Source organism: Cyanistes caeruleus, unplaced genomic scaffold (genome assembly GCF_971803275.1).
Source record: "Cyanistes caeruleus unplaced genomic scaffold, bCyaCae1.hap1.1 HAP1_SCAFFOLD_98, whole genome shotgun sequence".
Lineage (NCBI taxonomy): Eukaryota > Metazoa > Chordata > Aves > Passeriformes > Paridae > Cyanistes > Cyanistes caeruleus.
The window spans coordinates 328,371-348,407 of NW_028255900.1; the positions used below are offsets into that span (position 1 = coordinate 328,371).

Below are 20,037 nucleotides of genomic sequence, written 5' to 3' on the forward strand. Positions count from 1 at the left end.
CAAACCCCAACCCCCACACCCAAACCCAACAAGTTTTCTGAAGGAGTTTCTAAAAGAAGTTTTGTGAGATGAACTCCCCCTGGCTCTTCTCACTGGGAAACTTGTCTAAAACATGAAGATGATTGTTTAACATCCCCACAGTCTAACACATTTCTTTCCTAGTCCAAGCTACTTTCTCTGTGTCACCAAGCCTGAGCCTTCAGCCACACAAACCTGCTGTTCCTTGCCTGGCAGTTTCTGGCATGGGGCATCAGGAATACTTTTAACTTCAGTGTCAGTGGCACTGCAGAGATGCATTTGATGTAAGAATCCCTTGAAATAACACAGGCAGACCACACTGACTCTTGAAAATGGCCTGTAAAGCTGGTGTGTGTATTTGGAGAAGCAAAATGGGCTATTTCTGATGGAGGTTCCTACTGACAAAGTCAGCCAGTGCAATCAGCTCTGAAGGCAAGATCATTTGGATGTTGCAATGGCTGTGGCTGCACCAGGGTTTGGGTTTTTTGGCTGGCCCAGAAGAATGAGCTGTGAGCAGCAGCATCTGTGCCAGGGAGGAAAGTGCCCGGGGAGCTGGGGCAGAGAAAGCGGGCTGGATGTGAGCACCTGTGGGTGTGGAGGAAGCTGTCAGAGCGCTGTGTTTGCTTTTCCTGCAGGCCCGCGCTCTGATCCGGCAGAATGGGAGCCCGCAGCTGCAGGAGCCCAGGCGCCTGTCGGCTCTGCTGCGGGACTTCCTCGAGTGCAGCCTGGAGCCGGACGAGGAGCGGCGCTTCTCTGCCCAGGAGCTGCTGCAGGTGAATGCCAAGCGGCTGCGGGGGAAACGGCAGCGCCAGGGAGGGCTTTTCTTGTGGAGCCCCCTCCCATCATCTCCAGTCCCGCTGCTTTTCACACGCAAAGCCAGCAGAATCCTCGCCTGCTTTGGCTTGGCAGGCTCCTGTCGAGCTCATCTGGAGCTGGTGCCCCGCCACGAGCGGGGACATCTTCAAGCACATCAGGTGGCTCAGAGCCCTGCCTGACCTGAGCCTGGATGTTTCCAGGGAGGAGCCACCTCCCACATCTCTGGGCTCCCTCTCTCAGTGTTTCCCCACTCTCCTGCTAGAGCAATTCTTCTTTACATCTAATCTGAGCCTGCTTCCCTCTCTTGACTTTCAAACCATTCCCCTTTGTCCCGTTGCAACAGAGCCTGTGAGGAACTTGACTCTGGAAAGTAACAGTTCATTTCTTTCTTTTTTATCCCTTGGGCAGCACCCATTTTTGTCATCAGCCAAGCCTCTCTCCAGCCTGACCCCTCTGATCACTGCAGCAAAGCAACTGAGGGAGCAGCGCAGGAGGAGATGAAGCACAGGAGGCCAATTTTCATTACAGTAGTTAGAACAAGTAGTTAGTTAGGGTAGTTAGGACTGCTAGTTAGTTAGAATAGTTAGGACAGCCTGCTTGTTATGGCAGTTATTTGAATAAAATCTCTGTTAAACCTCAATCCCTTGAGGTGTCCTGTCCTTCTCCCGCTGTGACTCAGCTGCCCGGAGCACTGCGAGGGGAGAGCGGGCCCAGCCTCGCCCAGAGCTGAGCCCCAGCAGAGCCTGGCAGAGCCCAGAGCAGCCTCGGCATCTGCAGAGTCAGCCTGGAAGGAGGCACTTGGAGCCTTCTGGGCTGCAGCCGGCTCTTGCTTACAAACTGTGTGCGCTGGAAAATGCCTCTGGTTCTGCGGGAGGGCAGAAGGGGCCCGGGGAAGGCCCAAGTGCTCCATGCAAGGGAAAAACCTGCCCTGTGTTTGTGATAAAGAACTATGTTGTTGTTGCCCTTTGCTATTATGTGCTGGCTTTTGCAAATTATTATAATCACAACGATTTTGATATAGCACAGTTTGTAATCACTTTTAACTGCTTTTGATATAGTAGTGTTATAAATGACTTTCAAATTTCCAAACAATCAAATTTAATTAATTGATAACATAGCTTAATAAATTGGATACAAAATAATAAAAGAATAGAATTTAGTAAAAAAGAGATACAATTTAGTAGATATATTCAGATACATATTTATATATATATATATATGTGAATATAATTGGCCAGTGGTTACAAATGCTTAAGGCATAAGCAAAACCGACTGGGGTGTGGGGGGTTCTTCTCACCTCACCTCACGTACGAAACAAAGCACTTCAAGCTAAACTTATATACTGTATGCTTATACATATTCATTAATGTTTCCCATAAGTTTCCTCCTTTTTCTGATTTTACTGACCATTTATTTTCTAAACTACATCCTGTACCTTAATTTTGACGTGTAACATCTGCAAAGGGGTACATCTGCTTTGTAACACTAATTCTTGATCGTTTCTAATGATAACTTTAGTAACAGTTGCAATTTAAGTAGCACGAATCAATTCCATTTATTACACTGGGAATGGGGAACCCCTGCACTTCCATTTCCGGGCAAACCCCCCTTCCTGGGCACAGAGACCCCCTTGAACTTTCATTTCGGGGCACTGGGAACCCTGGAACTCCCTTACCCACCCCCAAAAACCCCTGCACCCCCTTATCTGGAACCTGGAATCCCCTGAACACCCATTCTCGGGAATGGAAACCTCCCAGAACCCCCATTTCTGGGCACCAGAACCCCCATGAACCTCCATTTTCAGGCACCAGGACCCCTTGAACCCCAGAACAGAGGAAGGGATCCCCCTGAACTCCCATTCCGCTGCAGCAGGACCCCCGTGCACCCCTGTATCCAGGACTGGAACCCTCCCAAACCCCCCATCCTCACACCCTGGGACCCCCCTGCAGCCAAGCCAGGCTGTTACCCCCCTGCTTTGTTGGTATAACCCAAAGTTATCTCCTCCCCTGCCCTGCCTATCATTGTATCCCAACCCCTTTTTCCAGCACCTTCCCTATCAATCTTGTCCACCCTGCCCCTTGTTCCCAAATGTCCCCTGTCAATCCTGCCTTATGCCAACCCCCTGCTTGGACGTCCCCTTTGGAAATCCCCTAATCCACAGCACCCCATTGGTCCATGTGTCCTATTCCCCTCCCCAGGATATCCCTCACTGGTTGAAATTGTATCCACCCCTGGGCCCTCCCCATATATAAATTGCTGTACACTTGTATTCTGTGTCTTTTGTCCCTGGACCCTTGGGAGACTAAATCTTTCTCTGAACCCCAATATAAAAGACCTTCCCCCCATTCTTGCCTCCACACTGTGCCTGACAGCTGTTAAGTGCTGTAGAGCATTGCTCTAAGCCACATCTCGGGTCATCCTGCTCCTGAGGTGTGTTCCACTCCTGGCGTGGAGCTGAGGAAGAGCTGACCGGCCTTGGCACCATTTCACACCCAGCTGATCCCAGTGTGCCCAATCTCTCCAAGCGCCCACCCCAGCGTGTCCATCTCGCTGGTGCCCTTGAGCTGAAGCCAGCAGCTCCTGGTGCTGCTGGATACTCCCCCGGCAATGCGGGCTCAGCTCCAGCTGCCAGGTGGAGCACGTCAGCCTGGAGCACCCCCTGAGCCGGCACTGGGGCATGGCCCGGCCCCCACAGCGTCGGGGACAGAAGGGGAGGCACTGGGGGGGCCCAGAGGGGGATTAGGGTGTGCTGGGAGGAACTGGGAGGGAGTTTGAGATAGACTGGTTTAAACTGGGGAAGGGATTGAGGTGCTTAGGATGGCTGGGAAGGGGTTTGAAGGATGTTGGGGAGGGTGGGATGGGGTTCTGGGGGTCCTGGTGGACACTGGGAGGGAGTTTGGGGGTGCTGGGTGTCACTGGGAGGGATTTGAGTGAGCCTGGAGGGACTGGAAGGAGATTGGGCATTGGAAAACAGGGATTAGGATGAGGTTGGTTGTGCTGGGAAGAGACTGGAAGGAGTCTTGATGAGTCCTGGTGGGGCTGGGAAGGGACTGGGAGAGGGTCTGGGGGTCCTGGGGAAGTGGGGAGAAATTGGGAGGGGGCTGAGGGATCCTGAGAGGAACAGGAGGGACTCTGCTGGGTCCTGAGGAGGCTGGGAAGAGACTGGCAGTGATTTACCAAAATAGTGATACTGATCTGGTATCAACACCAATCTGTTAATGGACAAAAAAACCTCTCCAACAGTTTAAAGTTACAAAGTGGATGTTTAATCACAGCACTGGGTGAGTGTGGGACTCACGCCTTAATATGCACTGCAAGTTGACAAAAGATTCCAGTGTCTATTTATTTACAGAAGTCTTAAAATATCTAAAATACTAATACATATTAATACTAATGCATATGCATAATGCTAACACTTCCCATTCCCCAGGTTTGATTAAAATGCACGGTAATGATTTAAAAAGTCATTATGCCTGCATGGTGGGCTCCTTAATTTGAGGAGGGGGTCATTTTGGCATGTAGTGGTCATCAAGAGATGAAGGAAAACCACTCTTCCTCACTCTCACCTTTCTACCTTTACAATGGTTGACATTACAAATAACATTTGGTACAATTCCAATTTCCTTCCTTGTGACTTTTAAATGGGTTTCCAGATGTAAGGTCTGTGATCTTCCTGAACCCGTTTATCAGTTTCTCTTTTCACATTATAAGCACAGCTGACCAAACATACAATGACAAGTAATTTTTTACCTAAGTTCAAGATTCATTAACTCAAATCCTGCTTCTCACTTAAATCATTAACTCTAACTAGTTCCAGCAAGGCCTATCTCTAGCCATAATCTCTAATTTTTCTCTAATTCTTAATTGTTTAAAATTAGTGACTCCAAAAGAGGTTTCAGAGGGTCCTGCGTGGGCTGGGAGAGACTGGGAGGGTCCTTGGAAAGGCTTGGGATGTCTGTGAGAGGTTTTGGGGGTCCTGACCCCGGCAGTTGCCCCAGGGATGCGTGAAATGCCACCCGCAGCAAGATGCTGACGGGGACCGGGGGCTCCACGTTGGCCTTCATCTTCCTGGCACTGGGGCTCGGCTTCTGCCTGTGCAGGAAGGTGAGGTGGGGTCACGGGGGTCGTGTCCTCCCCTCCACAGAGTGTGTGTGCTCCCCTCTGGGCCCCCAAGCCCGGTGTCACCCCCTTTTCTCTGCCCACACAGCTCCTGAGGCAAAAAGTTCTTGAAGATTCAAAGTCAACAATTCCCACTGTCATTCTGTATCCTGTTGGATTTTCATTCCCCTGCTTTCATCCAGGTGCCCATAGGGAGCCAGGAAGATGTGGAGCCTCCCAGCCAGGTGTCTTCCCAACACGCATCACCAGGACCACGGATCACCAGGGCTCTGCCCAACGGGGGTCACTGGGGATCATCCAACGCCCATCCTCCCATGGGGGATGGAGCTGGAGCAGCGCACAAAGCTCTTCCCGCACTCGGGGCACTCGCAGGGCTTCCCTTACTGGTGACTCCATTGGTGTCAAGGTTGAGCTGGTGGAGAAAGCTCTTCCCACACTGGGGACACTCGTAGGGCCTCTCCCCAGTGTGGATGCGCCGGTGAACGGTGAGGTGGCCATTGTACTGGAAGCTCTTCCCGCAGTCGGGGCAGCGGAAGGGCCTCTCGTCTGTGTGAATCCGCTCATGTTTGAGAACATCAGAGCTGCGCTGAAACCTCTTCCCACACTCGGGACACTCGAAGGGCCTCTCCCCAGTGTGGATGAGCTGGTGTGCCCTCAGGTAGGAGCTCCACCCAAAGCTCTTCCCACATTCCAAGCAGGTGTAGGGCCGTTCCCCTGTGTGGATCACCTGGTGTGTCATCAGGTCAGAGATACTTCTGAAGCTCTGCCCACATTTCCCACACTCATATGGCCGTTCCCCAGTGTGGATCACCTGGTGTTTCATCAGGTAAGATGTGTTGGTGAAGCTCTTCCCGCATTTCCCACACTCGTAGGGCTTTTCCCCAGTGTGAATCACCTGGTGCTGGATCAGTTGGGAGCTCCACCTGAAGCCCTTCCCACATTCCAAGCACTTGTGGGGCTTTTCCTCCTGCTCTGAGCTCCGGCTGGATCTCTGGCCGTGTTCCTGGCACTGGGGGGATCTTTCCTCCTCGGAGCTCCCTGGACTGGATTTGCAGACCCTCCTTGTGCGGCATCTCTGGGGCTTTTTCTTCTCTTCCATCTCAACATAGTTTGGTGTTGAAAGACCCCCGAGCTGTTCACCAGTCTTAACAGAAGTAATTGTGAATGCCATTTATTTCTATTATTAACACACCTTTTATAGGGTTCTACAGGGTCTGCGGGCAGAGCAAGTTACTATTGGCAAACACACACAGGTTTACATTCTTATCCTTGTACACAAGGATATTGTTTTGCTTTACTCTCTCTTCTGCAGGCAAGTTTCAAGGATTTCAGCCCTTAATATCACGACTTATTTCAAAGACTGGTTTGTGCAGACAGGCCTTTACTAATATATAAAATATAGCAACAATTCCCCCTTTCTCTTTTTGCACAAACCAGGCTTTGGATGTGACTCATTCTATACTCTTATGAAGACAAGATAACACACAACTTAGACTTTCATCCCCATTAACATTATAAGTAAAGTCTGTCTCCCTTCTAGCACAAGAGACCTCAACCATCCAGTGATGCCGCAGCTGGAGAACCAACTTCCAGTGGGGTCACTATCTTCTTTCAGGGCATGTAACCCATCCTGTAGCTGTTGTAGTTGCCCATGGATGGAAACGGAATGATCAGTAAGATTCAGACAGCACATGCCTTCAAACTCCCCACAACCATGTCCTTGTGCTAAGAGCAAAAAGTCAATTGTGGCTCGATTTTGTAATACTGCATGACATACACTACTCACATCGGCTGAAAGCTCACTTAACATTGTGGATGTTAAGTTCAATTTTTTCTTAGTCTAACAAGTGAGCCTTTTTAGAGTTGCTAAGCTTTAATTCATTCAGGCTTCACTTTGACTGACTGATGTTTTTTATTTTATCAACTACATTCAGCAATTGGTGTAAGCTTGGATGGAAACAAAGTAAGTTTCCCAAAATAACAGAGTTTTCTATGTGGATTAGCAGGAATCTCATTCTATGCTCTATCTCCACAGATTAGGAATATGGAACTAATTAATCGCTTTGGTAATTGTTCTGTGAGATTGCACCACTAATAAAGGCTTTACTTTCAATGGTAGTAACGAGATCAGCTACAGGGTTGTCTGCAGCCCAGTGCTGCATTACTTTGTTAGAATGACGTTTTGTCAGGGGTTCAAACATTATCCATCCACCTGAGGTATTGGTGGAACCTAACAAATCTAATTCTTTTGGGGGGCCCTATGGTAACATTGAGAACTTTGGTAATTTTTGCTTGCCAGCAGGCTTCAAGTTGTCTTAATGTGAAGCCAACAGTGCAATTGCACTCTTGCAACATTGCAAATTGATTCAGTCAAGTCTCATTTCTAACTAAACCTTTAAATGCTGGAGGATCCCATTCAGGGATTCCTATGAGACAGGTGTGAAAAGGATCTCCAGGTGTGGCTAGGCTCAGACACATTGACCTTTGGCCAGTTCAGTGTGCCAGAGTGACCCATATGTTCTGTCACTTTTGGATGTTAGTTAGCAGACAGTTGGTCAGGACTATACACAACACAATTACCATAAGCAGTTTGTTCCATGTAAATGACACCATACTTGCAAACTCACAGCTAAACTTTAATGTTAAATGAACTTTCAAAGATGCTTACACTACCTCTTGAAGGGGGGAAATGCTTATACTTTATACTAATATAACAATTACTACACAGGCTAAACTCTTAATCTTAAACTATTATCTAACTACTTTTACCACACATGCTCTGGTATATATGTAGTCTAAGTGTGGAAGCAATTTGCTGAAAGGGTAAACACACAACTACAATTTGCTTTATATACAGTTAGATGGAGTCTCTACACTTTTCTTAGATCTTCTACAGAATTTCCTTCACAAACAGATCATGATTTAACACAATTCAGTCTTGGAACGTTCACTGCTCCCTTGATGTCAGCTGGCAGCTGATCAGTGACTGAGGGCTTTGATGTTCAGGTTGTTCTTCACATCCTTCTAAATCTTAAAACAAAGGATAACTGAAAAATTGGTAGAGACACAACATCATAATAACAACATAAAATTTCTGTTGGCAACTGTCTGTGTAGTGCTCAGACACAACTGTGTCCTGACAGCTCCACTTCTGATCCATGTCTGGAGTACCAAGGCTGTGTGGTGACTTCTCTGTTCACTGGATCTCGTGTGTTCAGAGGCAGACAGTCTGGTCAGATGGACAGGTGACCTTTTTGAACCTGTCAACAAAACACAGACACTTCTTCCTTTGAAGTTAATGAATTACACTAATCAAAATGCTTTTAGGATATCAATTTTCCCTGTTTTCTTAAAAAAAAAAAAAATGAGATGTACTTCTGTTATAAACATCAACATAAACACAAACCCATATATACAAGGATTAAGAACCTATAGCAGTTAAAAAATCAATTAAATCATAAACATTATTAATAACATATGTAATATAAAACTACTATTAATTACTAAAACACTGCACCAGCATCCCATAGTTAGCAAACCAACAGAAACAAAAAATCATCAGTGAAGGATTGGATAACCACCTCCGGAAATGATTCTCCAAGCCCACTTCAAAATTGATCCAGCTGTCATATTAATAGGGTCAAATTGCTGAGTCAAAAAGTGACTCAAATACTGATTTGGTACAGAAAACATCTGGATCTGCTGGCAAACATTCTGTCCAGGTAAAGTCAAGGCTTGGCCAGGGCCTGGCTTTAAACTGGAAAGATGCCTCTTAACTCATTTCTAAAACAAGGTTCTCAATAGCAGCAGCTAGGAGATGCTTACAGCACAGCAAACTGTTAAAATGCATTTGTACAAAGCAAATGATCAGAAGCCTCAGGTACCAGACCAATTAAACCATGCAGCAAAATGCATTTGTACAAAGCAAATGATCAGAAGCCTCAGGTTCCAGACCAATTAAACCATGCAGCAGTTGGTTTAATCTGAAGCCTCTCCCATGGCAGCTGATTCTCAGCAATGGTACATCTTCTTAAAATTCTGGAAACACTGAAAAATAAGAAAACTATGGCAAACAAAAACTGCAGAGATTGCAACAACCAATAGAACTCCTGATGAAGTCAAGGGTGTCACAGACTGCATTCCCTTCTATCCACAAGCAGGTGTTCATCAGTGTTCTGTCACAGCTTTCTCAGTTGTGGCTATCTTCATCTCTCTAGGAAAATAACTATACTTTGCAGTTTAGACAAGTGTCTCCAATAAAACATAAACAATTTAAATTAAACAATATTTAAACCTAACAATAATGATTTATGACAAAAGGAAGTAACAAACTTAACCTTAAAAGAATATCTAAGTTATAAAACTTAACTTAAAAACATTCAAGCCTAAATATAATAAAACTTGACTATTCTTAATTCTATTAACATTTAATCTATATTAAATAAAAACATAACTTAATCTTATTCTGTTACTACAAAGAGGCAACTAAAGGTTTGATATACACCTTTTAAACACAATATAACAGTAACATAGATTCACTATAAAGATTATAAAAACATAACAAATCCATCACAATACTATGTCATCTAGCTTTGAGAATAACTCACAATAACTGTAAATGGTACTAAAAATACTTATTCATAATAGGAATTTGCCTTGCTTAAATTGGTTAGGATTTTAAAGTGCAGTTTTTCTAGAGAAAAACCACAACACAGGATTTGGCAAGTTGCCATTCAGCTTTTGTAGCACTTTTCAGAAACATTAAGTCTAATTCTTAAACTAAAATCCAAAATCCAAATTGGTATATATGCAGTTATATGTGTTTTATATAACAAAAGGACTCACATTGAAATTACCTTATTAAAATTGTGGAAAAAACAAGCAAATGGGTAATATATACTTTAACTTAACTTTGTCTTGTACAGTAAAGTTCTCTTAACTAATTATTTTTTTTTTAAACCACAAATCTCTTTTGTAGATAACATTAACTGGAAGGTTTTTTTTAGAAGCTGTAAATCATACCATATTTTAACCTTAGGTTCTAAAACTAATTATTGCAAGGTAACTTCTGTTAATATTCACCTTAAACACCTTTTTTTTTTGAAAAGGGTCCTTTTTAAACTTTCAAAGAAACACAATAATTTCTCCAGTAAAACTGTAAAAAACTGCAACTGCATAAATTCATTATTACTTAAAACACAAAATTAACTCTAAAAGGGTATATAAAAACATTTTAAAAAACCCATGAATCATGACTTTTTAACAAGCTGGGTACTATCCCGGTGCTTTTTCTTAGAGAGGGAGCGGGGGGGTGGACTGCCCGCCCTGCTGCTGCTCTCTGCTGCTGTTATCTTTCTTCACATTCTCCACATACCCTTGCAGAAAAAAAAAACCCGAAAAAACATCTCACAAAGTTAAGTTTAACACATACAGTTGTTTCTCTCAATCTGTCTTGTTCACTGAGAGAGGAAAAAAGGGGCATAATTTTTACAAAAGCAAGCGATGTTACACGAAAATCTCTCATGGCCAGGTGGTAACAACGGTAACCATTCCAGCTTATCAACTTCTAATTACAGTGATGAAGTTTGAATTAGATACCATATAGTTTGTGACTTTTTGGCTATTTTGTCTCTTTCTGAAGCTGTCTGAGCCACCTGTTTCTGCTCAGCTGTTTCTGTAATTGTTCAGTGTGGCCTTGGAACTTTTTCTGCACTGCTTCTGCCCCAGGGGTGCCCCCGCTCTCTGCGCACACCTCAGTGCTCCCCCATGTCCCCCTGGTTCGGGTGGAAACCAATCTAAATTTGGATTCTTTTCTTCCAGGGTAGCAAAGTTGGAACTTAAATAAGATTGTAATGTTAAGAGTGACTCCAAAAGTGAAGCAAATAGCTCAGGATATATCACATCCTGCCGTAACTGAACAGATTCTGTTCGTTGTTTCAGCGTTGCTGTGGAATTTCTTTCTCATTATTTCCTTCTCTCTGACTCTCCCTCCCTCTTTCCATGGGCAGCACAGATAGGAGTGTTTGCCCAGCAGTGGGAGGCAAAGGAATGAGCATACCCATAAGCAAGAAGTCCAGGGAGCTCCTTGCGCAAATCAAAACCCTTAAGCTGTGGCTTTTCTAAAAAGCAGGTAAATAAATCATGTGCTGCTTGCCTTTCCATCTTACCGTCAGCGCTGTTGCAGCCCTACAAGGTTCGGCAGCACGTTACGGCCAGGACTCTCCTCTGAGGTCGCCTGGGGCGCGGCACCGTTGCTTTTCGCCGTCCTTGCTGCGGAGGACCCGTCCCCTGTCGCCGACTCCCGTGGCCTTCGCTTTTTAATGTCCCAAAGGTCCCAAAGGTCCCAAGGGTCCCATTTGTTCGGGCGCCATTTGATGAGTTCGGCGGGAGACAAGCAGCACTCAATATGAATGATCAGCAAGTCTCATTTATTGGCAACTCCAAACTCCCTATCTAACATCAATAATTAGGCTCATACATAGTGCAAAAGCAAGCTCATTATTGGATATTTCATTTAAGGACAACTCCACCTAGTTCCACATTCTTGTGGTTGTTCATCTGTGCTGAATCCACATTCTTCTGATCACAGTGTCCTGTTCTCAGTTCACAGTTATCACTAAGGTCTTTCTGACATTGCAACATCTCATACCAACTACACTCTACTGTTGTTTAATTCTTTCTCAGCTAATTGCTGCATGGGAACACGACCTTTGTTAGCTAGCCACTCTTTCACACTGTTGAGCTTCGGGAGCCTCCCGGGAAGCACCAGCCATGAAGATTCCAGTGGGCTCAGCTGCTACCTGCAGGGGTACTGGGTGTGGCCCGTTGTGACTCAGCGGTGCTAAGAGACCCCTGTGACATCAGAGAGCCCCACCACGACTCAGGGTGTGTAAGCGAACCCTGAGGTGCCCAGTCCCGTGAGAGCCACTCTTGCAGAAGGAAGCAGCTCCCGGGATCCATTCGCGCTTCAGGATCTCAGAGATGGAGGAGAACAAGGCAAAACCCAAATGCTCCCAGCCACCCAGCCCCCTGCCCAGCTGGGGGCAAGACCAGGCCCTCAGCGGGCACTTGGTGGGGGCAGTGGGTGGCTCAGCCTGGCCACAGTCAGGCACTGAGGAGAAGGAGGGGCCCTTGGTCATCACGGAAGAGAAGAACCCTGACGTGGATGACGAGCCTTCCCAGTGGGGAGACCTTCGGGCCCAAGAGCCTCGCCTCTACGGAGCAGGGAGTCACCAAGAGTTGCACCAGGGGAAGGTGGCTGTGAGAGTGCCCTGGGGAGATGTGGCACAGCAACACCTCTACCAGTGGCAACAAAGGGTGACAGTCAAGGAGCTGCCCCAAGGGGAGAAGGAGGTGAGTGACCTAAAGCTGTCCCAGCAAGGGGAAGGAAGTGCGAACAGCCAGGAGAAGCAGACACATTCTCCTGCCCCCAGTGAGGAGATGCCATCAGCAGGGGTACAGAGCTCAGGCCCTGCCCCTCACAGCACCTGCTGCTCCCCCAGCCTGCCGGGAGCCCAGAGCCCCAGTGAGCAGCAGGCTGTCGCTGAGGGGAGGTCACTCCTAGCAGAGGAAGGGAGTGAGGAGGGGACCCCAGCTGAGTATGATGAAGACTGGGAACAATACACCCAGAGTGAGTCTTCCCAGGAGTGCCAAGCAGAGCCAGAGCTGTCCCAGGAAGAAGTCAGCAGCTCCCAGGACTGGTACGATTCGGAAGAGTGCAGCGAACTGGGCCATGGAGACTTCCTGGACGGGGACTCCAGCAGCCTAGACGATTCCACCGAGGAAGACAACAGCAGCACACAGGACAGCTATGAATATGTGAGCATCCTCAGCTTTGGGATCACCCCCCTGCCACAGGAGGAGGACAGCTTGGACAAAGTCAGCGTCCTCGAGCTGTGTGAAGCAGAAAGCAGGGCCCAAAGCCTGGCAGCTCTTGCGGCAGACGGGCTGCCAGTGCCTGTCCCTCGGGAGGCCTGGCTTGAGGTCCAGGCACCGGAGTCACTCCGTGCCTCACTTTCCTCCCTGCACGGCCAAGCCTCCATGGCCCAGCAGGGGCCTGAGGCAGGGCCTCAGAGCCTGGGGCCTGCCCTGCACAGCCTCGAGGTCCCCGAGGCCCTCAGGCAGCAGCCGTCTCCCTCCAGCAAACGGCCCGGCTTCCTCAGGCGGGCACGGCGGGCGCTGCGGGCGCTGTTCCGCTGGCCCTGCTGGACACCACAGCCACAGGAGTAGCGCCGGTGCCAGGCTTACAGATGGCCGCTGGCCCAGGGCCCCAGGGAGCCACACCTTGCCCTGGACATGGCCCTGCAGCCTCAGCTGCCATGGCTACTGTGGACTGTGCCAGGGGCATCTCCCCAACACCCAGAGTCACCGCTGTGGCCAACCCCAAACAGCAGCCATGGGGCACATTGGTGCCAGGGCGCTCAGCACTGAATCCCAGAGTCATCAAGGTGGGAAGAGACCCCGACAGTCACCCAGTGCCACTGGCCTCCTGGCAGCACCGCCATCACCACAAAACCACATCCCCAAGGGCCACAACTCTTCGACACTCCAGAGACAGCCACTCCACCACCTCCCCGGGCAACTTCTTCTAATGCCTCACGCCTCTGTCAGAGAAAAACTGCTTCTGATATTGAGTCTGAACTTCCCCTGGTGGCATCACGGGACATTTCCTCTCATGAAAGGATCCCACGCCAGTCCTTTGGGATTATATCCATGAAGAATGGGCACAGACCAGAGGTGCTGCTCCACTGACGTGACTGCAGAACTCTGACTCATTCTTCCAAAAAAATCAACGTTGAGTTTAGGAAATAGTAGTAGTTAGGAATAAGAATAGGAATAGGAATAAGAAGATGAATAGGAATAAGAAGATGAAGATAGTCATTAATATAAGAAGAATAGGAATTACAGGAAGCATAACAAATGAATAAGATTTAGAATAAGAAGAATAGGATGAAGAAGAAATAGTAGTAGTAAATAGGAATAAAAATTAGGAATAAGAAGAATAAGAGTAAGATGAAGAAGAAAAAATAGTAGTAGCAATTAAGAAGGGAAAGAAGAAGAAGAAGAAGAAGGGAAAGAAGAAGACGATTTAGATGAAGAAATAGTAAATAGTAAGAAGAAGAAGAAGATCATCAAATTAAAATACACATCTGGGATCCCAGAATGCAGGGAAGGACTTTAAAAAGCACCTACTTCCACCTGATCGTCTTCTGAGCACTCTCTGCCTCTGAGACCTCCTCCCTATTTCTATGTCCCTGGCACCCATTTCTTTCTCAATAAAACCCACGTTCAATAAAATCTGCTTGTTGTCCTCCTATGGTCTCATTTGCACCTTCACTGGGGCAGAGGCACCTCTCCTGCATGGCATCCTAACCCTGGGTGGAACCATGGGCAGGGTCCCTTCCAGTCATGAACACTCCAGGATTCTGTCAGGACTCCCTTCCCTTCTTCCCTCCGCTTCCAGCTGGAGAATGTGCAGCAAAGCAACCTTTGCTGTCTGCTCTGGGAGCCCAGCCAGCTGCTGGACCCTGCCCAGCTCCCTTGGGAGGCACAGCAGGAGCAGCACCCTGGCAGCCTCGGGAATTGCCCTCTGGGGTCCATGGCACACACTGCAATGGGCTGGCATTCCAGCTTCCAGCAAGGAAAAGATGTTCCTGCCCTTCAAGGCAAAGTTCTCAAAGGGCAGAGACCCAAGTGGAGCAAGATCTTACAATGACATTCCACTGCCAGCCTCCATAACTTCATCCAGGGCTGCTTTACCTCCTGGATTGGGGAAAAACAAAAATCAGGAGAGGGTCTTTGGCTGGGAACTGCCACAGGAAAAGAGGGACACTGGGAGGGAAAAAGAGCAGACAAAGGAAGGCAGGAGAGAAAGGAGGACACAAATGGCAACCAGCTGAGAAGGTGGCACTCTGAAAACCAAACCGGAACTTACAGAAAAAGAATGGGGCAGAAATGAAGGATTCTGAAACTTTATTTACTATGCTTCTCTGGGCAACCTGTGCCAGGACCTCACCACCCTCACAGGGAAGATTTTCTACATTAAACATGAATTTCCTCTCTTTCACTCTGAGCCACACAAACTCGTTTGTGGTAATTCTCATAAACTGCTCAGCTCTTTGTTCCAGTGCACCCAGCAAGCAACAGGCAGGACAGTTCCACCAGCATGGAAACCCAACTCACAGCTGAGGGACTCAGAAAATCTAAACACCAGCAGAACACCAAAAGGGCACATTTATCATTTTTGCTACAATACACAGCACTGAAAGTGATAGCTAATGACAGCCTCCTAGTCACCCCAATCCTTTCTCCATTTTAAACTTTCTCTGAAATAACCAAAATAACTCTTCAAATTCCTTCATCTTTATCAATCACAGATCTTTTCAGAGCAGACTCAGGAAGAGAGCACATTAGCATGTTGTTATTCAGACATGGCTTGTTGTCCCTCTTCCCCTGCTAAATGACAGCAGTAGATACTGGGAATAAGCAGGTATCCTGAGGAATTTTTCCTGCAGCAAGTGATTTTCCTATCATGGTCCATCTGTAATTTTATGACTTATTAAAAGACCAATATAAATACAGTACAGTGCCTTGCAATTACTCCCCCATATATTTATAAACCTCAAAGTCTTCCAGGTCCTAAAAACAGGAAAAACCCTGTGTCACTCTTTCAGGAGATTAACGTAGTTAGGGACTGGACACATCCTCTGTAGGACTAACTAGAAAAACAGCTGAAGCTCCAGCAGATCCTTAATAAACTTTTCAGGAATAAAATTGTGTTATTTCAGTGTGCTGATTTTTTATTAATCTAGTTATTATCTTTTTATTTCTTTTCTCTTTCTGGCTTTTCAAAAGCTGATGTTGCACAGAAAAGTGAGCTGTGGAAACCTGAAGCAAGCTGGGCAATTAGGGCTGAACTGCTCCATCTGCTTCACAGAGAATTTTTATTTGACCCCAGGAATGCTGGTTACTCAAGCAGACTAAACAATTTTGATTCATTTCAGCATGCGAGGACTGGGGTGTGCAGCTTCAGGCCAGGCTGGCAGGGTTGAACAGGAATTCCCAAACAGCACTGGAGTCATGGTCCCCTCAGCATACCCTGCTCCACCCAGCCCCAGCCTGCTGGGAATCAGGCTCAGACGTAAAAGCATGAATTCTGAATATCTCAGGATTGCTGTGTCGCTGCCCGCTCGGCCCTTCACGCCCCGGCTAGCTCGTGCCAAGCGTCAGCGGCAGGAGTGGGGAACCAGGTGAGCACTGTGTGGCTCGACCTGGAACCTCTAGAGCTCCTTTGGGCTCGGGCTCTATAGTATGCAGGGCGACACGAGGTGCAGTAAAGGGAGAGAGAGTGCTCGGAGTCCTCCAATTTCCCAGGAACAAGTTTATTCCAGCAGGTGCAGGGAGAAGGCAATGAGGGACAGGGCTGGGATCTCGAGGAGAAAGTCCGAGCCGAGACCCTGGGCACCTCTGTGCGCCAGGTTTTAAAGCCCGTGGGCGGCTCATACAACAACCAATAATATTGCAGCAGGGGAGGTGTTGTGGGAAGGGGTTACAATAGTCAAATCCAATGGTAGGGACTTGGGGGAGGGAGGATAGCTATACAACCAATAGGGCATCGAGTAAGGGGTGATGAACAAGGAAGGAACCAGAACAAAAGGTGTGGTGTACATAGATTGATAGGGCTTGGGGGTAGGACCAAAGTGATGGATGGGGAACAATCTGGAAAGAGGGGAGAGGTTTACAATGACAGGCAACTGGGAACAAACCATATCGGGATAGTGGGGAGTAACTGGGGCAAACCAACTCTAAACTCAACGAAGGTGAACAAACATACTTAATGAAGGTAAACTAACAGGCGGCAACATCTCCCCCTTTCTTTTTTAGAAAGAGGAGGTTGCATCGGCAGGAGGTGCAGAGGGTTCAACAAACCAGTCTTGGGGTACGGGAGAAGGAGGAGGTGAAGAGGGAGGAGAAGGAGCGCTAACAAAATTGACTTGAGGGGAGGGGGATACAAGATTTAAAACTGATTGAACTAAACATCTTCTTAAAACTGCAAACGCTATTAAAACGATGAAAACGACGAAAACAATCCATAAAACAGTCTTTAAAATGGATGAGAGCCATCCGGAGACCCCCCATCCCGAAAAAAGACTGGTGACCCAGTCATTAGTCTCTTGGCGTATTTGGTGGATCATGCCCTTCATTTCTGTGATGGTTTTCTTGATGTCTGTGCTCCTGGTGGTCAGATTCATGCAGCAAAATCCCTCAAATTCTTTACAATCATGATTATGGAGGAGCAGTAGGAAATCAATAGCAGCGCGATTTTGTAGCGTTGCTCGCCTGGTTATCTCCTCGTCTTCGAGGAGGTCGCTCAGCGCGGTTGACGTTAAATTGGCTTGCTTGACCACCCAACACTCTAATTGGCCTAATTCTCCGAGGGCTTGTGCCGCAGCCAACCATGGCAGAAATACTGACACAGCAACCCGTTTTGGTTTATTCCAATGAAAAATTTCAGAGTCGCAATCAGGGTCAAGATCTTCGAGACTGCGCTTCTTAATGACCGAATTATTCTTTCGTTCCCAATTTTCAATTTGAGATGTATTGGGCGCAAACAAAGACAACCGGCCTAAAGTGCACAGCCCTCCGAGAAGGCGAGAGGGGATGCCAGCCCACGCTCGGTCCCCACAAACTAAAAATATGCCCTTAGGCAACTTAAGAGGGTAGGAACTGAGGGTTGAGGGCATCTTAACATGGGCGATGTTCTTGCACCAGGAGGCTGCTTGAAACTGTTTGTTGTCCTGCATTAAATTAGAATAAGGAGTAGGATCTGAGGGGTAGTAACGGAAATGGATACAATAGGGTGCGGAGGAGGAGTTTAACAAATCAAATTCTTGGGGCTCAGCGGTTGCCCTTTCCAAGAAGACCAGCCAGTCTCTCCATAGTAGGAGAGGGTTCTGGACAGGCCTCTTAATCTTGTAGGTGAGTGCAGAGCGGGCCACTCGCTGAGCTGGCCTCCCTTTATTAACTTCGCTGAACAAACTCAACAGGGAATCCGGGCATTCATTAGGCTTTAACGGGATCCCCACCAGGCAAGTGGTCATCGGATTTCCTGCTGCTCCTGTGGATAGGCATAGCTCATCCCGTTGGAGGGACTTTGCCAACATGACCCAAACATTTTGTTTGGGTTGGGGCACGATGCACATGTTGATCTGGGTCACCAGCATCATCAGGAGTGCAGTGGTTGGTGCAACGATCGGGGTGGTCATCTTTCCGATGGCTCTTTCTGAAAACAAAACATACGAAAAACATAACTTTAACTGAAAAGAAAGGTAGGTTGACATAACAAAAAGGGGCTTGGGTTGTTTCCTCCTCCTCCTCGGGATGGGGGATGGCTCATCCGGACACGACGTCATTGACATCCTCGACCCTATCTGGTGGCCTGCTTGGATGTCTGGGGACATAAGGTTTCACCCATCTTTGTGGGATCCACCTTAGTCCCTGGGGCAAGGATATGCAAGCGTACCCCCGCCCCCAGGTCACCAGATCGAAAGGACCCAAGATCTTCTGGGTCTCAGGGTCCCGGACCAGCACTGGAGGGCGCTGCTGCAACTGGTAGTTCTTGTTGGTCTTGAAATGCCGGGCCACTGGAGGGTTAGGGTCCTGTTCGGAACAATTGAGAAAGTTTAGCGTGTAAAGGGCTTTGCACAACCGCTCTTGTGGCGTGCAGCCCTTCACAGTCTCCCTTTGATGAGAAAGGACACGCTTGAGCGACTGATGGGCTCGCTCAACGATCGCTTGGCCGGTGGGGGAGTGTGGGATGCCTCTCTTATGTTCCACTCCCCACTCCTGCAGGAATTCCTCCAGTTTCCTGGAGGTGTATGCTGGGCCATTGTCTGTTTTTATTTCTTTGGGGACCCCCAGTACAGAGAAAGCCTGCATTAGGTGTTTACAGACATGCTCGGCTTTCTCTCCTGTGTGGGCAGAAGCAAAGACAGCACCTGAGAAGGTATCGATGGAAAGGTGTACGAACCGAGACCTGCCAAACTCAGGGACGTGTGTTACGTCCATCTGCCACACTTCGCAGCTCTCCAGACCTCGAGGGTTGACCCCCGATCCCAAGGAGGGCATTGCGGTGGATTGGCAGTGCGGGCATGTGGCCACAATGGCTCTGGCCTGATCTCGCCGCAGGTGGAATTGGCGGACCAGACCAGGCACATTTTGATGGAACATCTGATGGCTCAGCTTAGCTTGTTGGAACAGATCTGGGAGCTGAGCCATGGAAACAGGGGCAGCGAGGGAATCAGCTACCTGGTTTCCCTCGGCTACCGGGCCAGGGAGATCCATATGTGACCTTACATGCATTACAAAAAATGGTTGCTTTCTGTGGGAAACAGCATGTATTAGCTTAGAAAGCAACTCAAACAATTTCGGGTTTGAGACCTTCAGAGCAGCGTGCTCTGCTCTGGCAACTACCCCTGCAACATAGGCCGAATCAGTGATTAAATTGAAAGGTTCAGGAAACGTCTCAAAGGCTCTGACGACTGCATCCAACTCAGCAACTTGTGGAGACCCTTCCACATATTGAATATCTGCTTCGCACTGCTGAGTTTCGGGATCTCGCCAAGTCACTACAGACTTGTGAGATGCCCCGGATGCGTCTGTGAACACAGTCAAAGCTTTGAGGGGCTTTCTGCTCCGCATTTCTTTTGGAATCGGTTCAAATTTAGAATTGAAAAATTTGTGGGCAGGGGCATGGACCGAAACTTGGCCTTCAAAACTATCTAAAGCAATCTGGAGTGTCTCATTCTCCCAAAGTAGTTGATTAAACATTTCTTTTGTCAGCCTATCTGGAGACGCTTTGTCCCGAGACAAGCTGACTGGTACTCGAACGCATGCAAAATCACATCCAGCCATCTCCCAAAGCCGAGCTCGAGCTCTCCCGATGAGCTGAGCCATCAGCTCCTGTGGCCGGGTGATACTTTTGGACCTTTGATGGCTCAAGAAAACCCACTCTATGATTAAGAGGGGATCCTTAGAGCCCTGGTCCCACTGAAAAATCAGCCCACTGAGGTGTGGCATTCTCCC

At 47.7% G+C, this 20,037-nt stretch overlaps 1 long non-coding RNA gene and 1 pseudogene across 1 annotated transcript; one reads left to right on the forward strand and one right to left on the reverse strand.

Annotated features, from left to right (window-relative positions):
- Positions 1 to 20,037, reverse strand: part of LOC147646442 (uncharacterized) — a 170,411-nt pseudogene that overhangs the window by 16,560 nt on the left and 133,814 nt on the right.
- Positions 451 to 1,474, forward strand: LOC147646445 (uncharacterized). The gene is made up of 2 exons (XR_015281873.1): positions 451 to 791; positions 1,243 to 1,474. It is a non-coding gene; the product is annotated as an uncharacterized LOC147646445 (long non-coding RNA).